Source organism: Telmatherina bonti (assembly GCF_933228915.1).
Source record: "Telmatherina bonti genome assembly, chromosome: 5".
In the NCBI taxonomy this organism is placed as follows: Eukaryota; Metazoa; Chordata; class Actinopteri; order Atheriniformes; family Telmatherinidae; genus Telmatherina; species Telmatherina bonti.
Genome location: NC_136623.1, coordinates 1,817,404 through 1,823,610, shown reverse-complemented (window position 1 = coordinate 1,823,610; position 6,207 = coordinate 1,817,404).

Here is a 6,207-nt window from a genome sequence, read left to right as displayed (position 1 = left end):
CTTCACTTCCTGCTTCCGGTCATTACAGCTACACTTCCTGCTGCAGTTCTCCAGAATAAAAGCATTCATTTCCGGGCACATTGAGCAGCTGGTTCTGATGAAGTAAAAGTTTCTCTTAAGAACAACTAAGCAGTCCACACCCTGCAACCCCCTTCTCCCCCCGCCTCCCCATCCTCCCCCACCCTCCTCCCCATCATCAACCTCCTCCCCATCCTATGTGTGTGTGTGTGTGTTTGTGGGTCATAACTCAGTAAATGTAAAAGATGAGCAGGACCGTGTCGGGCACACTGGGAATTGTTGTGGACTGTGTCCAAGCATTAAGGAAATAAAGGAACTTTTGTGCTGCATTTCAGGCTTGTTGTTTTGCCTTTTTTTGGCTAAATTTAAAAAACTCCAGGACTCTGCTGCTTTGATTTCTCTTAACCAAACCTCCCACACTTTACCAGGATGATTCAGGGAATGACTGTGGAAAGTTTAGTGAGAACTGAATTATCTGGTAAATAAAAAATACGCTCATTTGCATTAAATTGCACAACTTCTGTGTAGAGGGCAAGTTGCAGGGAAGCAAATGTTTTTTTTGTTTTTTGTTTTTTTTTTGTCTTGTCCAGCATTTAAGCAGCAGAATGATGGTCTGGATGCTGTGTTCTGCTGAGCAAATTTACTTTGCCAAGGGGAGCATTACTGGTATGATGATCCCCATGATTTTTCTAGATTTTTATTTTATGTCTTTATTTTGTGTAAATTTTTGAGTTTCTACTGGACCAGACCAGAGGGGATAGGAGCAACAGAAAGATAAATGGAAAAAGAAAGAAAACACCTCATAGAGAGAGAGAAAAAGAGAGAGATAGAAAGAGAAAGAAGGAAAAAACAGACATCTGCATAAACGTATGCATATACACCCATATGCATTTGCCTATATAGAAGCATGTACCTACATATTCACACACATAGACACAAACAGGCCAATCTTAGATTCTTATTTTTCCTGCAGAGGACTAGACTATCAGGTGTCAAGAGCACCATAAACTATCAGGTTAAATATTAATGGGAGACAAAGAAAACCAGCTGCTGTTCGTGAATAATCCTGTAGACGACTCAGTGACTGTGTCACATGCAGAACATGCAGAGTGGAACGTGTTCAGAGAAGACGGATCATGCCAATGTGGCCCCGCCCACACAAAGGCAAGATGCAGGCCAGGAGGACCCCGAGACCCGGGTAGCCAGCAGCCACCCCCAGGCACAGGATCCAACCACCCCACCCCGGAGCCAGCTATGGACCCACCCGGGAGGCAGCGGAGGGGAGCCCCAGCCGGAGTCCCCCACGGTCAGGGGGAACAGACCAGCGAGGACTGGCCCCACCGGGCACCGGCCGCCCAGGGCAGACAGAGCGCGGGCCCCAGGGTCCCAAGAGCCCGAAGGCAACCCCCAACCCCCCGCGGGCAGAGGGTCCAGCCCACACCAATGGAGAGCCAGGATCCCCAGATCGCCGCCGAGTGGAGGCCAGGCTGCACCCCAGTGCACCAGCCGCGCTCCTGGGGCACAAGAGCCACCCCCCCCAACACACACACACTCACACACATGTACCAACTGACTCACATACTCCCTCGTGACACACACCCTACCCGCCCCATCCATTACACATACTCCATGTCACACCCCCCACCCCCTTTCCCCCACTCACATACTCCCTGATGCACACATACACCACATAACACAACTCCCCTCACAAGCTCCCTCTCTACACACCTCGATACCCCCCCCCCCCCCACCCCCAGTTCACTCACTCCCTTTTTTATCAGAACACACACCGCACCTCCCCCCAGCAAAGCCCCAGAAATAGGGGCGTGAGAGGACCCCTTCTCCCCCTCCCCCCTCCCCGCTAATGATTGTGAAGTGTGTGATGTTTGTAATTAAAATTGAGGGGCAGTAACCCCACCATGTTGGGAGAGGGACTGCCTAAGCGGCCCCACCCACCGCACACTGCATGGCCCGCCCCTCAAAACATGTCCATGAGTTGTCAGTGTGTTTTTTGTGATATAGTGACTAAGTGTAATTAGTAAATATTTTCCATGACTGAAGGAACATACCCTTCAGATTGTAGCTCTGGCAGACAAACTGGCGATATTCTTTTTTTTTTTTTTTTTATTTGGAGGCAGATCAAATTTATTTGCTCCTATACCACAAAGTCTCAGGATAATGTCAGGAATATATCATGGTTTCTGCTTTGGAAGTGATTCTGCCTCATATTCTAATTAAAATGGACTAACAGAAATGCTTTTTAATTTGTTAGAACATACATGTATTTTATTTATCAAAGAAAATTAATAATAAATCACCCAAAGCTCATTTTCTTTTAACTTCTCTAAGACGACTCATTTAATAAGTTCATTTAAAATGTAGTTTTAATGACTCAGTATTTAAAAATGGAAGGAATCCCAGGCAGCATATGTAACGGCACAGGAAATGGGACCCAAAGGACACAGAAGACCTCGGGACTGGTTACAGATTTTATTGACAATAACGGGGGACAAGGAAGCAGGAGGCTACGGCAAGGACGGCTTGAAGTCCTCCTTGAGGACCCCAACTGTGTCCTTCTGGTGATGACAGGAGGGTTAGTGAAAGACGGCACACAGGGAGAATCCAATTCCAGGGAAAAATGCCCAAGAAGTAGTGATGGCCAACACGAAGCAGGGCTCCGAAGCTTGTATCGAGTAATTCCGGAAGCGCTTTGCCGAAGCGCTTGTCGACGTGTGTGTCGCTGACGTATGCAGTGACGTGTGAAGCATCGTGAAGCCTCGCCGAGCATGCGGCGTCACGTGACAGGTTCAGGAAGTGTCTCGCGCTTTTGGAGTGGCATTCGAAATAAAAGGGGGGTTGAAACGCAATGGATTGCCCGTGTCATCTCGTTCATCTTGAGTTATTGGGTCCACTTTGTTGCTGTTTCAATACAATTATCACGTTTTTGAACTGTGTAATTGTTGCTATGGAACCAGCAGCCAGAAAAAGAAAAACTTCACCTGTCTGGGAACATTTTGATTTGATTTCTCCGAATAAGGTAACTACCTTGTTATGTACAAATTCTACAAATGTAAGTTTAAAAACAGCTGTATTCTGTTTGCATTTTACTAAATCTATAGCCCTCTTTTTTTTTTTTTTCCCAGGTGAAGTGTCTGTTGTGCCTCAGGGAGCTGGTGTATAACAACAACACCTCATCAATGCTAAGGCATTATCGGTCTTTGCATGTCAATGTGGAGGCCACTCAAGAAAATCCAGGCCCAGGTATGCCTTTTGGAAACACAATAATGTGATCTCACTGTATAATAACACATTATTGTAATGCATTTAGACAAGAATGCTGATATTGCAGAGTTGTTGGTGAATATGGTCGTTGAAGATTCCCAACCCTTTTCCTTTGTGGAGGGCACTGGCTTCAAAAAACTTTTTGAAGCATTGGCCCCTAATTATGTTCTACCCACAAGGAAGGTAAGTACACAAAGCATTTTTTTTATTTTTCTCATTTTCTTTTTAACATATTATACTTTCATTGTAGACTCTGAAAGCCATGGTGGATAAACGATACCAAGAAACCAAGGAGAAAGCCAAGGCTGTGGTTTCTAAAGCCCAGGCTGTCAGCATTACATCAGATTTGTGGACATCCATCAACACAGAATCTTTTTTGGCGGTGACATGCCATTTCATTGATGAAAGCACCAGTCTGCAGTCTGTGGTTCTTGGAGTGCAGCATTTTACTGAAGCACATTCTGCAGTAAACCTGGCAAGCACCAAAACGGCACTTATGACAGAATGGGGCATAGGGGACAAGGTCACATGCCTTGTGACTGATGGTGCACCCAACATGGGTGCCTGTGCAAGGGAGCTGCATTTGCGCCACACAACATGTGTTGCACATTCCCTAAATTTGATGGTGAGAAAGGCAATGGAGAATTCTCTTGAGATTTCTGCTATCCGCAGTAACTGCAGAAGGATAGTGGGATATTTCAAGAGTAGCACTACTGCAAAAGTAAGCCCTTTACATGCACCATGTGAATTGTTTTGTGTGTGTGTGTGTGTGTGTGTGTGTGTGTGTTGACAAGTTTGTTGTTTTTTATAGGAAAGACTGTCACAAATGCAAGTTCAGATGAACCTTCCTGTGTTGAAGCTTGTTCAAGAGGTGGAAACTCGCTGGAACAGCACCTATTTAATGTTCCAGCGGCTATATGATCTCCGTGAACCTGTTGGTGCAGCTTTGGCCGGACTGCGAACTGACATTCAACCGCTGTCGGCAGATACTTTTACAATTATCAAAGACTGCCTCAAAGTTTTGGAGCCTTTCAATCAGGTAACGACTGAGTTGTCTGAGGAGAAGAGAGTGTCGGGGTCAAAAGTTATTCCACTCCTTTCAATGCTCCACTGTTCCCTGGAAGAGGAGGAGATTGGGATGATCCAGACAGCAGAGAGCAGAGAAATGGCCCAGTTTCTTCGAAGCTGAGGGACAAACTAAATCACATCCAGTCAATGAGCATCATGTACCTGTCAACACTTCTGGACCCAAGGTTTAAAAAATTGGTTTCTTTAGCCCAAATAAAGCAGTGGATGCAGAGACAAGACTGATATCAGAGTGTGCTGCTATTATAAGGCATCATCAGTCATCATCTCCATCTCCATCCACTCCATCAACATCAGCTACTCAATCTGTGGAGCAAGGTAATTAATACAGTACAACTGTGCTAATAAGTAATGTTTATTTATTCATTTTTTTGTAGGAAGCAAATTGTGGCATCGCTTTGATGCAACTAGTCAGCAGACTAGAACGACGAATGTGACTGCAGGTGCCACAATGGAGGTCCAAGCCTACCTGTCAGAACCTAACATCTTGAGGAAATCAGACCCACTGACGTATTGGGAGCAACAGAAGGCTGTATATCCAAATCTGTACAAACTAGCTGTGGCATTTCTGTGCACTCCTGCCTCGTCTGTGCCCTGTGAAAGGGTATTTTCTAAAGCTGGAGAACTATTGTACAAAAAAAAGAAATCGTCTTTCTCCCAAAACACTGGATTAATTAATACTTCTAAAAAAAAAATGGATACTTTTAAATTACATCTTTATTCAGTTTTGCATAAGCACAAACATCAAGTAACACAAGCACATTTCACAGCTCTGTGTCAGAACCCCTTTAACTCAACCAGTGTGTAGTTCATTTTTTTGTCCACACAATGGAGACATAGAGCAAATGAAGCACCTTGATGAAGCGCCAACCAATGTGTGATACACTTGGCAGCGATGCCTCACTGATTCATGACGCCTCATTTTCCCATCACTACCAAGAAGGAAGAAAGGGAGTTCCTCTCACCCGAGGTTATTGGGGGTTTGTCCAGAATCCAAAATCCAAGTCCAAAGTCCATACACCAAGTAGTAATGCCAGGGGAAGAGGCAAGGGGAAAAACTCTGGGCAGGCAGGTTCTCAGGAGAAGGGGGAACAGGGCAGGAATACCGGGTAATCTTGAGTTAACAGAATGTTGGAAGCAAACAGAGAGAATCTGACGATCTGGCAATCAATAATCCTGGGCCCGCTGCTTAAATAGAAGGAGGCACAGGCGGTAATCATCAGCTCATCAGCACAGGAGGTTGCCTTCAGGGACGACTGGGAAAAATCATGACAGCATAGGCAAAACAGACCTGGGGAACATGTATCTTTTTCAGCTGTTACACTGTTTAACCCATTATTAACATGTGGTAATGTGTTTTTCAGAGCCTTCCATGAGGACACTCATACTCTGGTGGATACTAGGAAAGTTGTACTGCAGAGCAGAGCTGCATGATGTGTCAGAATAATGTTTAGGGAAAAAATCTAGAGCCATAAAAAGTCACCAAAAAGGACAGAGCCCTTTCCCACAGTTTAAAAAAAATGCTGGAGGAAACCTTGTATAGGTAAGAAGTATATTGGTTCAGCCATTTTTACAGTATGAACTACTTGTTATAGCGCACCCTAGATTGGAAGTTTTTCCAGAATTTGGCCAATCCAATCCAATCCAATCCAGTTTATTTATAAAGCACCGTTAAAAACAACAAAGTTGACCAAAGTGCTGTACAGAAGAAACAATAAAACATACATATTTACATCATAATGGGGCATCAGCACATTGTTAATAGTAAAACAACCCTTTAAATTAGTCAAATGCCAAAGAGAAAAAATGAGTCTTCAGACA